This window comes from Panthera tigris, chromosome D3 (assembly GCF_018350195.1).
Source record: "Panthera tigris isolate Pti1 chromosome D3, P.tigris_Pti1_mat1.1, whole genome shotgun sequence".
NCBI lineage: Eukaryota > Metazoa > Chordata > Mammalia > Carnivora > Felidae > Panthera > Panthera tigris.
Genome location: NC_056671.1, coordinates 4,308,552 through 4,326,310, shown reverse-complemented (window position 1 = coordinate 4,326,310; position 17,759 = coordinate 4,308,552). Strand labels below are relative to the sequence as shown.

The following is a 17,759-nucleotide window of genomic DNA, read 5'->3' as shown; positions in this document are numbered from 1 at the left end:
CCGAAAAAAAGAATTGAGGGCACCTGGTAGGCTCAGTCAGTTGAACATCCAACTCTTGGTTTTGGCTCAGGTTGTGATCCCAGTGTCGTGGGATCAAGCTCCATATCGGGATTCTCTCTCCCTCTGCCTCTGTCCCACACTAGCTCGCTCTCTCTCTCTAAAGAAAAAAAAAAAAAAAGAATTTGATTGGAGGCATATAGACTCTAGTTGAAAACCCAGGTCAAGGAATTCTGCCCTCTTAGATTCTGGAGCTCAGTGTGCTTTTGGCCTTACTATGAAAACGTTTGATTTCATGAAGGAGTCCAGCATACTGCCCATAAACTCTATGCTTTTAGATTTGGATTAGCAGTTTGGCAGTTCTGAAAAATCCACCCTATCCCCTTAGAAAGAACTAAAATCCAGAGTACCTAGTGAATTACACTTGTGGATCGACAGGTGTTGATCAGTATCGACCGAAACACTGGAAGAATTCACGTTTCTCAAAGCTAAATGCAGTGTATTTCAGGAAGAAGCATAATTAAGGTTCTAGGAAAAAACAATTATGTTTTACTGAGAAAGAAAAAGAAAATGAACAGAGACTTCTCTTCCCAGAAGAGGACCAGAGGGCAGGTGGAGAGAGACAGGGACATTCAGCCACCCCCCAGGACAGTAGTTGAGCCACCTTGCTATCTGGAGGGCTCACCCAGTTTTCGTTTTCTGATAAACTTTGAAAACTGGGACACGATTGCTTTTGAGTCTGAAGCTTTTCATAATGTATTCGGGCACCTCCAAGTGAAAGTCGAACGTGCCGTATTCTGAAAAGAGGGGTATGAACTTGGACGCGATCGGCACCAGTGTGGGAGGTAAGGCAACTCTGGCCGCGAAGACACACGGGTCCGGGTGGGCACGGCGTGGAGGAGACCCCGGTTCTCACAGAGCCGGGTTTGGATCAGAACCGGTCTGATGGCAAAGTGTCCAGGGACCCTGGCCCGGGGCTCACCACCCTGCACGCGTGTTGAGTGCCCATCCGCCTGCAGGCACGACACCGTGTGATGCGAGAGACAGGCCTTATGGGGTCCCACGCGATGTCTCAACCCGCTTTGTGAAGCGAGGCTCCACGTTGAGATCCCTTCCCGCAGAGTCGTACGTGCGAGAAAAGTCCAGCCGTCCGCGGCAGCGGTTCCCGCGAGGTGCGTGTTCCAGCTTGCCTCCAGCCTCTGCCGGAAGCTGGCTCCTCTGTGAACTGCCGTAGAAAGCCTCCTCTTTCGTTCTTTTATGCCACTCGTCGTGATGTTTCCTGACTCGTCACCCCTTGCGTGGTCGTTTCCTTCCTCCGGTATTAGGAGAAACACGCTGTGGTGTGGTTGCCACGCGCGCAGGGCCGACGACCACGTCCCGTTAACCGTGGGTGCCCCCTGAACAGCCGGCACCGAATTGAACAACAACTCTATGCCCGCAGGCGTGAAGTAGCGAGAGAAGCTTGGTCGGTGTTGCACAGGGGACACCGTCAGGCTCGAGAGCAGCCCTGACCGCTAGGACTTTCTGCCATGACGGTAACCGTCTGTATCCGTGCTAGTCAACGTGGCAGTCACTGGCTCAGGGAGCTTTAGCAACAGGGGACCTAACTCGTGATCATCTGGCCTGCCCCCCCCCCACCCCCGCCCCACTCCCAGCTGGTTTTAGGCTGGTCTGGTATACCAGAAGTCTGGTTCGTCGTGGACCATGTGACAGGCCTCGATCCAGATGCCCAGACCCCTCGAGTGGACCTGGGAGTGACGGAGAGGGCACGTCTGCCCGTGTGCCATCTGGGCTCGGGGCTGGGGTGCAGATGGGCGGGGCCTGTTTCACCTCTGGGGTGCTGCCTGCTGAGAGCGTCACGTGCTGACACGGTCCCCTGGTCACCAAGGTTAACGATGCTGTGCTATGCCGAGCGAGGGTACTCTTAGGCCTCCTTAAAGAGGACGAAACCAGGCGGAGTGAGGTTTAGCGACTCACCTGAGGCCACACAGGTTGTTTCTGACGGAATCACATATAATCTGGAAAGTAGTGATGGAATCGGGACGCCTGTCTTTACAAACGACACGGGATTCACCTTAATGGCTTGGCTGATAAAGACAAGTACAAGCTCACGGAACTAAAAATCCCGGGCACCCGAGGAGCCGAAAACATATCCACGCAAAAACCTGCAGGTGGATGTTTATAGCAGCTTTGTTCGTAATTGCCCAAACTTGGAAGCGACCACGTAGGTGGATGCATAAACATACTGTGGTCCATGTGGACGATGGAATGTTATTCAGGGATACCAAGAAATGAGCCATCAAGCCATAAAAAGACAGCGAGGAAGCTTAAATGCCTATTACAAAGTGGAAGAAGCCAATATGGAAAGGCTACGTACCCAATGGTTCCAATTCTATGACATTCTGGAAAAGGGATGACTGGAGACAGGAAAAGGTTCAGTGGTTGCCGGGGCTTAGTGGGGAGGGATGAAACTAGCTGTCAGGGCAATGAAACTAGACGTATGACATTATAACGGCAGACCTGTGTCATTACACATTTGCCCAAACTCACAGAACATACAAGCGTGAGCCTTGTTGGGTGACAACAGTCGTGTGTCACTGTGGGTTCCTTGATTGCGGCAGATGTCCCACTGTGGCGGGGCTGTGTCGGACTGGGGGCAGAGGGAACGTGGGAAATCTCTGTTTCTGCTCAATTCTGGGGTGACCCTAAAACTTCTCTAAAAAATAAAGCCTATTAAACAAGCAAAACAGAGGCATCACTGGATCCAGGCTCTGTAAAACGTGTGCATCAGGACCAGCTTTTTGACCATCTTTGGGCTCTGGTCCCTGTATTGGCTTCATCTCCGGCACTTTTTTCATGTACCAACACCTACAAGCCTCAGCTCCCCGTAGCTCCAAATCCCAGAGGAACAGAGAGATGCTCTTTACCTACAATTCCTGAAAGTGTTTTTTTTTTTCTTCGTAACATCCTGCCCATACCTCCCTGCCCCATGGGGTCTGCTGGGCATCTCTGCCCACACGGGTAGAATGTTCTGGTGGCCAGGGTGGAGGCCACGTGCCCCTCCTGCACTTGGGGGGCGGGCTCAGCCCCACCCACACTGAGTGGAAGAGGGGAGGGCTGGGATTTGAGGTAATCAGGCGCCAGCTCACGTACCCAGCACCTGTGCCTGAGCCACGGTTTGTAAATGGAATATACTTCCGTGTGGAGTAGTTTCAGTACTGGTACCTGCTTCCAAGGCTGGAAGAATTTGGCTCTGGGCGCTCAGGAACCGTGTGCGTATCGCGAATGAGTCCAAACTGATTTCTAGAGAGTTACACGGGGAGATCACAGTGGTGAGCTTTATTACGTGAAGCTGGACAGGGGCCCAGGCGCCCCTCTGAATGCATTTTCGAAGCGTGATCTGGGAAAGGAAGCAAAATGTAGGCTGTAGCAAGAAGTCTACGGCCAGGCTCCCTACGGCAATCATTTTGAGTTTGCAAGGGCCGGAGTATTTTAATTATCCGTGGGGCAGGGAGCTAGGGTCACCGGCTCACTATCGTGTAGGGAAGCGTCTTGCTTCCGATGGCTGGGAAAATAATTAGAGGGGCAATAAATACAAATGCCATTCAGATGAGGCTATTAAGAGTTGAAGCTTGACATTTCAGTATTTAGCATTATTAGTTATATGTGTAACAAGCCGTTGCACCGAAAACAAAACGATGGTAGATGAGTTGGTGTAAATTAAAGCCCATTTACCCCGCATGTAGTTTGAAGCTCCCCTTACTTGCTAATCAGTCTGTTGCGCATAATGGCCGTTCTTGGCTGGGGGTGTTTCATCATGTTTTGCGCGTGGTCGTCCGCAAGTATTAGCAATAAATGGCATGACTGTCCCGCACGGAGATAACCGAGACTAGGCCGTATGCCCGCGGATGATTTGAACACCAGCCTGGTTGGTCTTGGGCAGAGGAGCTCAGAGGACAGCGTTCAGGGTTCAGAGGAGTTCACACGGATTCTGGCTGCTAAGACTTGACTCCCCTTAGGAGGGGGAGGAGTCCTTAGGCGGGCCCTCTTCCCCGCAGAAGTGCAAGGTGTTCAGGGACTGCTTGACTTTGAGGTCCCGTCTCGATGCTCTGAGTACTTGTTCTGCGAAGACGTTCAGTGCTGTCCCCTGACTGGATTAGCTCCAGAGGAGGCTTGAGAGCAAAGCCTGGACTTTCCAGCGCGTTCCTGGGAAGGTAAACGCCGTCCTTGGCTTTACGCTTCCCCCAAATGTATTGTTTACATTTGGAGACTATTCTCTGGGCCCTTACCTGTCCTCACCACTTTGGGTTGAGATCTCTTTTATTCTGCATGAATAAGAACAAATAAATATGTTCCTGGAATTTATTAATATACCTGATATATTTGTGATATAATTATACTGGAATTAAGTAATTGAGATCCTCTATGTTTTATTTAAAAAATTATTTTAATGTTTATTCATTTTTGAGAGACAGAGCATGAGCGGGAGAGGGGCAGAAAGAGAAGGAGACACAGAATCCGAAGCAGGTTCCAGGCTCTGAGCTGTCCGCACAGAGCCTGACGTGGGGCTTGAACCCACAAACCGCGAGATCATGACCTGAGCCCAAGTCAGACGCTTAACCGACTGAGCCACCCAGGCACCCCTCTGTATGTTTTCTTTTCATTAGTCCACCCACATACGAACCACAGTGACAAGAGTTTGGGAAGTGAGCCACCCAAAGAGACACGCGATCAAAGTCATCTTGTCCTACACTTGGGACACGTCTTCAGTGATAACCCTGTGACCCAGGTCAAAATACCCGATGAATGGGGTGGTCTGGGGAGGAATTCAAGGTCAAAATACTTGGGGATGTTTTATGGAGATTTGAGTTTTTTCCTCCTCTTTTAACTTGAACCTGGAACTCGCAGATTCGCTTGGGCCAGAGAATTGTAAATACCCAAGGTAGCGCTCTGCCTGAAGGGGACGGCAATGCTCTTGAAACTTTGGACCAGGGGCACGATAGTCTCCCCTACTCCTGGTTGCTAGGGATTCCTGGAGCGCTGGCAGATGGCTCCAGCAGAGGCAAGGGGTGGCGAGTTGAATCACGGCCGGGGGAAGGATGTCGTGCCCCTGCGTGCTAACGCCTGCTTTTGAGGGCTGATCCATCTGAAAGTATACGGAGTCTCTGTTTCTTTCTGTGCTGGCAGAAAAGCAAGCCCCAGACTGGATGCAGTTCCAATCCAGAGGAAGCATGGTCCGTGCACAGAGGCCAGGAAGTCCACTCCTGTCGTGTGCCGGGAAGGCTAAGCGCTGGAGATGTCTGGGGAGGGGCACTCACGACGGTCACAGTCACTATCTATGAATTACCTTCCCTCACTGAAATAGAAGGAGCAGGGGCCACCCTTGCCTTAGTCACTGCTGTTTACCAGTGCCCGGAACAAAGCTGGCACAGGGTCCCTCCTCATTCGTTGCCGACCATGTGTCCGTGGGATGTATGTCCGCCCTGAGCGCATGCTCGTATGAGTCCAGCACTGGCGATCGTGTGTCTTCGGTATCTTGTCTCATCATCGGCGTCGTGACCTGGAGTTTCTAGGACCGCCCTGACTTCAAACATTATGCTCCCTTCATAAGGTGACACCTAATAGACTACGTGTTTGGATTCTGTATTCGAAGAGCGTGGTCTCTGGACTCTGACCCCCTTCTTTGGGGCAAGTCACTCTGCCTAGATCAGAGAGAGGACACGTCTTTGCTCTGGGGCCCAGCAGAGTTTTTAAAGACGCTAGCTCCCGGGGCTCTGACCTTGAATGTTCTGAGCTGAATTAGAAATTGACTCTTTGTTGCGATATTGGCCTCAGATAATAACCTCCCCCCCCCCCCCCCCCCCCCCCGCCCACCAGGAGGCTCTGCTTGTTTTCCAGTGTGTTTTTGGCCTTCCCCTGTGGTGGCAAATGGTGAGGAGAGTGGGTCCTGCTCATAATGGCAGAGGTCAGTCTCCCCAGTGGCCATTAAATGGCCCACAGCCCCTCATTAGTGCAGAGTGGAGGGAGTCAGGCCAGCTCAGCCATCAGAAGGGACATCACCTTTCATTCTGGGACTCATTAGTGGCCTTCATCCTCTGGGGCCTGGTACTGACTCCCATCTAGACTTTGTCACCACCTGGCATCTCTGTCATGTCTGGAAATGCGCTACTGATGCTGTGTCTGAAAGCCGCATTTCTAGTGTTCCAGAACACTGAGTGAGCTCATTTTCAAATCCCTGTCCCGGAGCCCAGAGAAACAGCTCCTCAAGTCATGGGCATACCCCAAACCACTTCGGTTTCCATGTCCCATAACCGGACCCGTGAGTAGGTCTCCAGGGACAGAAGCCACAGATACCATTCTTTGCCACCGTTTGCTGTCACCTCATACGTGCATTTCACTCTTAATTACCCCATTGGGCGGGGTGCCTGGGTGGCTCAGTCGGTTAAGCGTCCAACTTCGGCTCAGGTCATGATCTCGTGGTCCGTGAGTTCGAGCCCCGCGTCGGGCTCTGTGCTGACCGCTCAGAGCCTGGAGCCTGTTTCAGATTCTGTGTCTCCCTCTCTCTCTGACCCTCCCCCGTTCATGCTCTGTCTCTCTCTGTCTCAAAAATAAATAAACGTTAAAAAAAAATTTTTAAAAAAAATTACCCCGTTGGGGGAAAAAATGAGTGTTTCCTAATCAAACTATTGCCAGGGAGGATACGGGCACATTTCCACATAAAATATTGCAGGAGTGCTGGAACGGGTCCCATCGACAAAGGAAAAGTAAGAGAGTCACAGACACATAGTTCTTTCTAACCGCATGATTAGACCGAATTGCCTTAGAGTAATTATCCTTGGCCAGTGGTTTGACACTGGGGGCATTTTGTCCCCAAGAGGACGTTGGGTGACGCATGGATACACTGTTGGTTGTCACACTGGGATGTTACCGACATCTAGTGGGTAGAAGCCAGGAAAGCTGCTGTGCATCCTACGGTGCCCCTGGACAGCCCTCACCCCCCGCTTTACAAAAAATAATTATCTGGTCCATCATATCAGTAATGCCCAGGTTGAGAAACCCTGTCCTCTAAAAATGAGTTTGAGGCTTTTGTAATTAACACAATGAACCCGGTAGGAGATGTGACTGAAATATTGGATTTTCATTAATTGGAGACAGAGTATTTCATTTCTTCTGAAGGAGAGCTCATCACCTAGGACTATTTACACACTTTGGGTTTACAAGAGCCCGCAAATCCCTTCCATTGAATTTCTGCCCAGATGAGAAGTGTTGGAGAGACCCCAGGTTAATTGAACATTATACGAATTCTGATTTGATTTTTTTACTCAAATGGCATTCAGAATGCCATGCCACCTGTGGGCTAATTGTGACGCCCTCACTAAATCCTTCAGCTTCCTGGAGCTGGAGGCACCATTTAGGTTATCTGTGTCGCCGCAGTGTCTTTGCACTTGGGGCATGCACGGGACGTGTGCTTTCTTCGAACTACAGGTTTTGAATAGTTCGCTTGTGTTCTTTCTCCCGACTAGGTGTGTATATGTAAGTATGTGTGTATGCATGTGTGTGTGGGCATGAATATATGTCTGTGCGTGTATATACACGTAGGCACACGTACGCACATGTTCGGTCTTGTATTTGATTTCTTTCTTTGCTCTAGTGGCATTTAAATAATCACCAGCGATCACTGGTATTTCTGCAGTGCTGTGAGCCCTGGTTTTTTGGGAGAGAGCTGGGCCTTCCTGCCACTTGCGATGCCCCCAGGGAAAGGTCATTTTTACTCTCCTTACCAATACTGAGTCTGTTGTCACAAGACCTGCCTTCAAAATGTTAACATATCATTGCTGGCTTTGCTGGCGGCCATTAGGCCATTTTTTCTCTCTGGTGTGATGATGCTTCCCATACGGTTATCCTAAATGGATTTCTCTAAATTTTGAAGGTAACCGGTAGTTACCGAGCTCTAATTGCCTCCCAACCCTGTGGGGGATTTGGCCATGAGCTTGGTCTAGTCCTTGCTTTCAATAAGTTGAACACACAGCCTCAGAAGGCTCTCAGACCTCAGTATATCCACACCTCACACCCTGGCGAGTACGCTGATTCCAGGACAGGGCCCAGGTCCTACGGCCCTCCTCTGTGCTGGTGATGCTACTCCGTGGGTGCTTAATAATTGCTCTAGAAGGTTGTTGCATGGGAGGCATGGATACCAGTTAAATGCAGGGACCAAACCTCATACTTGGCTGCTTGAGATGTGAGTATCCTGGTTCTACCATTGTCTACTTCTGGACATTGGAAGTCTCTGTCTCTGTTAAGGGACAGTGGCATTAACTTGCCTGCCAAGAGCCTGAAATTTAAATGAAAGATCGTGGGGGCAGGGGCGCCTGGGTGGCTCAGTCAGCTAAGCATCTGACTTCAGCTCAGGTCACGATCTCACAGTTTGTGGGTTCGAGCCCCGCGTCGGGCTCTGTGCCGACAGCTCGGAGCCTGGAGCCTGCTTCTGATCTGTGTCTTTCTCGCTCTCTCTCTGCCCCTCCCCTGCTTGCGCTCTGTCTCTCTGTCTCTCTCAAAAATAAGTAAACGTTAAAAAAAAACAAAACAAAAAGGAAGATCTCACTTAGAAAGGGTCATCTGACCCTTCCAGAAGGGAAACCACAGTGTGGTCCTCTGTGCGTGAAGGCGTCGCTCCTGAGAAGCCGCTCCTGAGAAGTCAGCTGCTGTTTGGTCCCCCGCTGACCACCTGGCCTGGAGTTTCGGTTGCCTTCCGCGGGCTCTGTGGCGAAGCCAGCCGGCCTGCAGACGCGGGGGGTGCGTCCTGGCTCCCCTAAGCCTTGACTTCCTCCTGTTCGCAAGGCTGTGCGCCCCACCATCGCTGGTGCTTTGACATGCGGGCAGGCGGTAGGATCGCATTGCTGGCCCCCTGTGGTCCGATGGGACAGCGACGTGCGCTGGCCGGTGACTCTGCAGCGGACGTGTCGCACGTCACTTCCGGGCCGGGGTTGCCCTTGGCCGTCCGAGAACCGCCAGAGCGCTGGCTGTGCACAGGGGACACCACCTGTGCGAAAATGGGACGAGGAGAAGCACACACGTTTATTCATCTTGGATGCACTGAGTATCTTTGCCGGATTGATAAGGAAATAGAATAACATTGTTGACCTGCATCTGGGGTGGAGGGGTGCTGGGGTACTGCAGGGAGACAGGGTTTTCACCGTTTTACCACGGTAGGCTTTTGGAAACGCTAGTTGTGTGGGAATGCGTTACTTATTCAAAATATCTTTAAATTAAACACATCGTAATGCAGGTTCTCTAGTTCGTGACTCAGACAAACCCAAAACCATCCACCCCGGGGGGCAATGAGGAGAACTATTAACGGACTAACACCCATTCATAGCGAACACCGTCAGGGTCTGTCACCTGCTTTGTTAAGTTGCTAAGCACGGATTTAAGGTTAGGGGGCCCAGAAATAGCTACGCTTACAAAGGATATTTAAATTATTAGGCACGATAAGAGCTTTCGTTCTGGACAGTAATGGGGGAAACAGAGAGAGGGACGAGTCCTCAAGGCTGCCTTTAGAGAATCAGTGTAGGATGAGTTCTGTGCCTCCCTTTCCTGGAAGGGTTTTGGGATGTTGCCAGAGACAGAGACAGAAAGAAAAAAATGTAACTGGGTCAACTGTCTTAGCGGTACCCAGGCTTGTCACGGTGATTTCTACAACATCCAGTGAGCCTATTAGTGTGAGAAATGGCTTTGGGTTTGGCAGCTGAGGAAACTGACGCTCCCGAGCATTTGCTCGTTATCGAGAGTTATTGTTTTTGGCTCCGGAGAAGTGTTAGCTAAGCAAAAACGAGGTCACTCGAGCCAATCCGCAAGGTAGATCCTGCTTTAATGGAGAGAAGGAGAAAAACAGAAGGAACCCCAAATAATTTTCCTGGGGTTGTAAAATAGAGGGTTGGTGGAGGGTTGGTCCAGATGTTAGGAGATGAATTAAGACTCTGGGGGTTTCTTGGAGTGTTTCTGAGGAGACCATGTGAAGATCCAAAAAGAACAGCAGCGGCATCCGTGACGAGATAAGACTCGGGATGACAGCGTTTTACTTTTATTTATTTAGCTATTTATTTATTTTAAAGCTCACTTTTGAGAGAGAGAGAGAGAGAGAGAGCGTGAGCAGGGGAGGAACAGAGAGAGAAGGAGACAGAGAACCCAAAGCAGGTTCCAAGCTCCGAGCTGTCAGCACAGAGCCTGACGCGGGGCTCGAACCTACGAACCGCGAGATCATGACCCAGGCTGAAGTCGGACACTCAATTGACTAAGCCACCCAGGTGTCCCAACAGCGTTTTCCTTTTAAACACACTGTTTCCTGTGTACAGACATCCGTATGCTGGGTACAGCAAACACCCGTGCACCTGCCACTCTGTTTATCGAGGCCTCACATCTTGCCAAATTTCCTGTACTTTCTTTAGCGCTGCGTGTTAAAGGCCGTCATGTTTAAAACATCGCAGAAGCCATTCGAGCCTTAAGGTCTCAATTCTCAGACCGCATTCCGGTCTCCTCCTCCCCAGACCTCAGTGTGGTCATTCTGATTACATTATAGATATTTAAGTCTATATTATATATATATGTTTACATTCTGGGAATGCTGTGTTTATAAATAGAAAGTTAACTCTCTGTGGTTCAGGGGACGTATGTCATATATTGCACGATACAATGGTATATGATATACGATAGTATGATACGATGTGATGGTGTTATCACATGTATTTGTCACATATAATTGCAAACTTAGTTGTATAATTGCAAACTTAATTGCAAAAGTTTATTTGCAATTAGCTGTCTCTTTCAAGTTTATGTCTTCTGTGTGTGTGTGCTTGCCTGCACACCATCGGTATACACATGCACGCGTTCGGGAGACTAGTTAGCTTTTCCTGGAATTTTATGCAGAGGGTCATCCTGGAATCTCATTTACAAGCCTTCTTATGCTCACTGTAACGGCTTTGAGGCTCATGCACAGTGTTCTTTTTTTTTAATTTTTATTTATTTTTATTTTTTAACGTTTATTCATTTTTGAGAGACAGAGAGACACAGAGCATGAACGGGGGAGGGTCAGAGAGAGGGGGAGACACAGAATCGGAAGCAGGCTCCAGGCTCCGAGCTGTCAGCACAGAGCCCGATGCGGGGCTTGAACTCACGGACCGCGAGATCATGACCTGAGCCGAAATCGGATGCTTAACCGACTGAGCCACCCAGGCGCCCCTCATGCACAGTGAGTGTTCTTTCTTGCTGATTATGCTCCCTATTTGGACATCCAAAAACTTGTTTTTTTGTTTTTTGTTTTTTTTTTTTGTTTTTCATTCACCTGCCAATAGACATTTGAATTGGTTCTAGTTTTTGGTTTTATAAATAAAGCTGCCGCGAACAGAATATCCAGGCACAAGACTTTGTGAGCATGTGTGGTTTTTTTGGGTTTTTTGCTTTGTTTTGTTTTTGCTTTTGCTTTTGTTTTTTGCTCTTAGGTAAGTATCTAGAAGAGGTCTTTACAGCTGGTCGGATGCTTTATACGCACTTAACATTAGAAGCATGCTAACCTGTTTTCCACGGGTGTTGTGCCACCCACTGTTCCCTCGGCAATGCCTGAGAAACTTGCTTGTGATTTCACTTTGCCAACAGATGCCATGGTCAGTTTATCTTGCCTGTAAATTTAGCCACTGTGATGGGTTTGCCATTTTTGTACTGATTTGCATTTCTCTATTGTCCAAAGATTTTGAGCATCTCTCCCTGTGCTCATTGACAACTCATGTTTCCTTTTTTTTGTAAAACATCCTCTCAAATTGTTTGTCCATTTTCATAGTGAACTGCTTGGGGGTTTTTTGTTGTTGTTAGGTTATAGGAACTCTTTATAGAGGGTCTCTATCTGGTGTGTGTGTTGTGAACATTTTCTCTAAGCTTGTGGTTGGCCTTTTTGTTGTAATGTTTATTTATTTATTTTTGGGAGAAGGAGAGGGAGAGCATGAGCAGGGGAGGAGCAGAGAGAGAGGGAGAGACAGAATCCCAAGCAGGCCCCACGCTGTCAACACAGAGCCTGACGCAGGGCTTGAACTCCTGAACCGCGAAATCATGACCTGAGCCTAAACCAAGAGTTGGACGCTTAACCGACTGAGCCACCCAGGCACCCCTCCCTTTTTGTTTCCTTAGTGGTGTTTTTCAAGGAGCAGAAGTTTTAAATTTTGATGAAGTCCAAGATGTTTGTGTTTCGTGATTCACACTTTGAGTGTTTCTTCTAAGAAACATTTACCCTAGTCAACTTTGCTAAAATCTGTCGTACGTTTTCTTACAGAAATTTTATAAACTTACAAGATTGTATTTAGTTATGTGATACAGTGGGTGTAGTTTTTTTTATCTACAGTGTGAGATAAGGAGGGCGTTCGCTTTTGAATAGATATCCACTTGAGTATTGACGTCTGTTGACAAAGCTTTTCTTTCCCCATTGAATCGTCTTGTCCCGGTTGTCAAACATCAACAGCATTTACAAAGTGGTTCCACTTCTGAATACCATCCCACGCTACTGATGATCACGTCTACGTTTTGCAAACAAACCTGTCTTGAGTATTGTAACTTCACGGTAAGTTTTGAAATCAGATCTGTTAAGTCCTCCAGTTAAAAAAAAAAATACTTGGGTTATTCTGGGTTGTTTGAATTTCTGCACAAACCGTGGATGGCACTGGTGTGTCAGTTTCTACCAAAGTCCTCTGCGATCTTGATGTGGGTTACATTGACTTTAGATCAATACAGCGAGGACGAACACTGTAATCATTCCGAGGCTTTCCATCTGTGAACAATGGTATAACTTTTTACTTACGTAAAGCTTATTTCCTTTCTCTCAGCAGCGTTTTGTAGTGTCCAAATCTTAAATGTGTCTGTTACATTTATCCCTAGGTATTTTATGGTTGGGATTCACTGTAGCTTTTTTCAAACTTTATTTTCCAATTGGCCGCTGTTCGTAAATCCAACTGATTATTTTGAAATTTTGTATCCATACCCTGGCAAAAATCTTGCAAAAAAAGTTTAGATTTGTAGATTCCCTGAGATTTTTCTGTCGCCTGTAAGTAGGGACAATTTCACGCCTTCTGACCTCCAGACCTGTTTTCCTTATTTGATGTTATGCTTTCTATTCTATTCTAATTTTACGTTTTTCAGGGCTGAGATCCCCAGAACAGTTTTGAATAACAGCAGTGAGAGTGGACATCCTTGCCTTGTTTCCGATCTCAGGAGGAAACAACTCTGTCTTTCATCACGGAGTGTGATGCTTGCTAAAGTTTCACGTAGGTGTCCTTTCCCATTTTGGAGGTCCCTTCATTCTCCTGTTTCCTTGGAGCTTTTATTATGGATGGCACCAGGAGCAGGGACGCTGCCAAGAAACTCAGAGATGCAGGCACGCTTCTCAGTCTCCCCACTTTCCCCTGACCCATCTCTGGCCCTGGAAGAATTTCACTCTTGGCCGATAAAGCGAATCATTCTAAGCAGTGACTGATTAGAAGGTCCTGCTTTCTCTCCACGAGGGGAGGGGAGTTCACAGAAGGAAGCAGTAAATTTAAATTAGCACGAGGAGCAGCCCAGGCGGTAGGAAACCTAATGGGACAGAACCCAGTCTGAGCTCAGAGGGAACGTGCCTGCCCACTGTGATTTCACGGCCACGGCACAGTTTCCCTTTGTCTCTCACTTGTGAGCCTCGTTAATGTGTCCGTTTTGGACGCAGCCGTGTAAAAGCAGCACCATCTCTTCTGGGTGGTGGGTCTGGACGGAGCATGATCAGGCCGTCCTTGTTGCAAAAGCAAGCTGGCTTTGACTTTTCTGTTTTTCTGGCCCACCAAGTCTTAAGGAAGCAGGGACCCGGAGCCCGGCCCCCGAGTGTGCTGAATCAGACACGGTCTTTATGACGATGCGCTGACAGACCCCTGCACAGAGGAGCGACGTGTCTGTGGTGGAAGGAAGCCGCCCCTGACTCGGGAGAGAGAGGGTCTCCAGGGGGCCGTCACCATTCTGACCTTCCAGACTGCGGAGGGACAGGAAAACTCACCCAGTGGGCATGCTGCCTGTTTATTACTCCTGATTTCTGGGGGGATCATTTTGTCTTCTGCGTCGCCCGCCCTTGGGGGCGCGGCCCGAGGGGCCCACGTTTGTGAGACACGGGGCTCAGCGCAGGGCCTCAGACGCCGTCTGTCCAGGAGTCTTCAGCGGTCATTTCCCGAGACGCGGGTGCGTATTGTGGGCGGATGGACGAGAAGGGGTGTAGGAGAAACAGGGGAGGAGCAGAGACTGGCTGACTAAGGAACACGGCCCTGTGTAAATAAAAGGGGCGCCAGCTCTGGCTCCGGCTCCGGCTCTGGCTCCAGCTGACTGCCTCCGTGTGAGGATGGGACTCCAGCACGGCCAGAGCCTCCGATGTTTTCAAAAACACACCCACGTTGCCTGGCTTTTTAAAAATGCGTTTATTTTATTTTATTGACGTTGGAACAGGACCCCTGAGCTGACCCCGGTCCCCCGAAAGGTCGATGTGAAACGGTCTCCGAATCCCAGGAGGTGCGGCACGGGCCTGGGAGGTCACGGTCGCCAGTGCCGGCAGCTGTGAGCGGCCCCCTTCCTGCTCAGCACCCGTGTGGCTCACCTTGGAGGAGAGTTGCCCGGAGATCACGAGAGGGGCCTGAGATCCTGAGAGGGGCTGGCAGATGGAGAACTGACTTCCCCTGGCAGTGGTCGGCAGTCATTCTTGTAGAGCCCCGGGTGCCTTCTGATAACGGTCTGCAGCCTGAAGCAGTCTTTGTCTGGGTGATTCGGTCCCTGGAGACATTAGCCATCTCGAGACCCTTTCTGTCCCCTCCCTGAGGGCGGGGACTGTTGCTGCTCTGATTGATTTGCCTGCAGTGGCCTCCTAATTGTTTATTTAGCTTTTCAGCCAGAGCTCGGTACAGGCACCCAGCTAAATCCTGTGATGGGAGGTGTGGGTGCTCCCTGGATCATCTGCCTGTGCCGCTCCGCCCTCTCCCTCACCCGGCCGGAAGGTACCGGAAGCATCTCACGCACGGCGACCGCAAGTCTTCACGGAGCTCCGGCGCTCAGCCTGTCCCGGGACAGTGGACACCGGTGGCCTGGCCTTGGTCTTGGCGGTCGTCTCTGCTCCAGCAAAGCCCGGGGCCTCTCTTGGGCCGTTAGAGGCTCGGGCCCCGAAAGCAGGCTAACTGGCCTCGAACACCAGCTCTGCCTCTTGCCAGGTTTCTAGCCTTGGAGAGGCTGCCCGACGTCGGCGTGTCAGCTTTGCCGGTGTCAGTTCCCAGTTCCCGTGTGGATTGCCACGCTTGCAGCGCCCCATCCACGTAGGTGGTTAGGACACTGCCGACACACGCCGTCTGGACGCCGGCCGCTCGTCGTCAGCGGTATCTTCTGGAGAAAGGTGCCCTCACGGGGGTTTGCTTGCGAACAGTCAAACCACATCGCTGCTGAAGTCGTCCTATTTTGTTGAATTCCTCGGCCGTCTGTGGGCAGGGCCTCAGACGTCTTCCAGCGTGAAGGGACAGGTGCACGGACTCTGCGTTTGGCACAGGGGACGGCCAGCTTTGCAGAGTGCCCTAAGGAAGGCCATTCCCTCTGGACACAAGCTGGAGTCTGGGCGGGGCGAGGGGGCGTTTCTTCCTTCTCCCACTGACTCTATCACCTCCTCCTGAACAGCGTGGACTCAGGACAGAGCTTTAGGAAAAAGTTCTTTGAAGAAATAGACGACTCTGAAAAGCCAGTTAATACTTTTAATCCTTTAACTAAGTTTTTGCAAGTCAAGGAGGTTTGTAATAAATGCCTTTTAATCCTTTAAGTTTTTACAAGTCAAGGAGGTTTGTAATAAACGCCTGGGAGGAATGACGAAGAGGGACACGGTGCCCTTTCTGCCTTCAGTCTGGTAGGTGCTGCCCACGTGCGCAGAACGGTTGGAGAATAGCCAGCCGCAGGAACACGGAGAACGAGAGCCCTCTTATCGTGTCTTCCTCTCTGGGGCTGAACTCCACTCTGTGACCGACAGACGGCTTAGGATGAGTCTTGGAAAGCTTCTGGTCTCAACAGAGAACTTCCACATGTCACCGTGCGTCCACTGCTTCCCGGCTCCCTTTCATTCTCCCTCCAGGTGACTCCGAAGATAAAAGCAGTCGCATTTCCAGGTGGCAGGCACCCAGCAGGGCAGGACGATCCCCGTACGTGACCGTGCACCCTTGCCGGTGAGACCCGAAGGCAGCGTGCCAGGCTTTTTCCCGGCGAAGCCGTTACTGGAGATAAGTGATAAGTGATGGGAGTTTCTGGAGACGTTACGAGAGCCCGCGATGCCTGTGTTGCTCCCGGTTCTTTCTGTGAAGGAAGGAGGGATGGGAGGAGAGAGAGAGAAGACGGCCTTGCCTCCTGGACAGAGGGCCCGGATCCGCGCTGGCCCGCGCCTTCCTGGGGGCTCCCTCGGGAAGGCGGGCGAGGGTGACGCTCTGTGTGCCGTGAGCCAGCCCGCCGTGTTTAATTAAACACGATCTCTGACTGCGGCAGGCGGATGTATACACCCCCAAACAGAGACGTCTGGAGGGGAAACAGCAGCTTTCACTTAACACGGAGCAGGTGCGTTGCCAGCACGTCGGCTGTGGCCCTGTCGTATTCTGTCACTGGCGGTGTCTGTGCGCTCACGGCACAGGGAGGCAGGTGAGGAGCAGGGACGCCTGCCGGCACCTGCCGAAGGCTCGACGGAGCCATCGGGTCCGGTCGCCCCTTTGGCTGTCGTTTTGTCTCTGAGCAGGTGAGGTTGAGGAGTTAACCTGCGGGAGCAGAAGCGGGAGGAGGCGACACGGGCAGCACCACTGCTCGGACAGCCGGGTCCGGATTCAGGAAAATGCAGATTCCCACCTCTGCTTTGCCCCCCACGGGCCGGGAGCACCAGGCAGGTCTCCCTGAGCCTCACTATTGCCATCTGGTTATGGGGGGGGTGCTACCCCAGCGGACACCGCCGAGTGCCTGGCGCGCAGTGAGCAGCATCACTTACACAGGGCACCACGTCGCGGACCACGGAGCGCTGAGCCAATGCACCTGCCCCACCGCACGTGACGTGCGCTTCGGGGTCTCGGACGCACGTGGCCCACAGGCATGTTTTATTTGACCGTCCGAAATATTTGCGTCTCGTGCATGCATTTTCAAAACCGAAGCGTCCGAAATATTTGCGTCTCGTGCATGCATTTTGAAGACCGACGTTTAGGAATTTCACGTGATGTTGAGGTTTCTGGCTTGAGATATTTGGAACACCTGGCACCTCTGAACCAATGGCCTTGTAGCAGGTGGAGTCACGAGATACGTGCGTATGCTCTTGGAAGGGTGTCTTTCCCTCCACATCGCCCTGAACACGCAGGCGTCTCGATTCGCAACGCCTGACTTCCTGCGAGGGGCATTAATTTTGGCCCTCGTTCCAGAACCGAAAAGGCCAATGCTCCCCCCTGGCTCGGGGAGCTTTCTAATTCTGTCATTTGTCTAAATTCCTTCTGGACGGTTTTGTTTGGTGTTCGGCGGGTGCTGTTCATCACAAGGGCAGAGCTTAAGGGGCGGCTTCTGATCTCCGGTGAACGCGGTGTAGGCGGCCGGCTGAGAGTACCAACTCCGCGTGACTGTGGCGATTCGTAATTCCCAAGTGCGTCCTTGCGCGTGCCCTGACTTGACTTTCACCTGTGAGCCGCGTAGGGAAGAAATGACGGTCCTTTGCCCCGAGCGTTTGACGA

At 50.8% G+C, this 17,759-nt stretch overlaps 1 non-coding gene across 1 annotated transcript; it reads right to left on the bottom strand.

Moving 5' to 3' along the window:
* Window positions 1-4,551: 4,551 nt before the first annotated feature.
* Window positions 4,552-4,636, bottom strand: TRNAP-UGG. The gene has a single exon. It is a non-coding gene; the product is annotated as a tRNA-Pro (tRNA).
* Window positions 4,637-17,759: the final 13,123 nt, after the last annotated feature.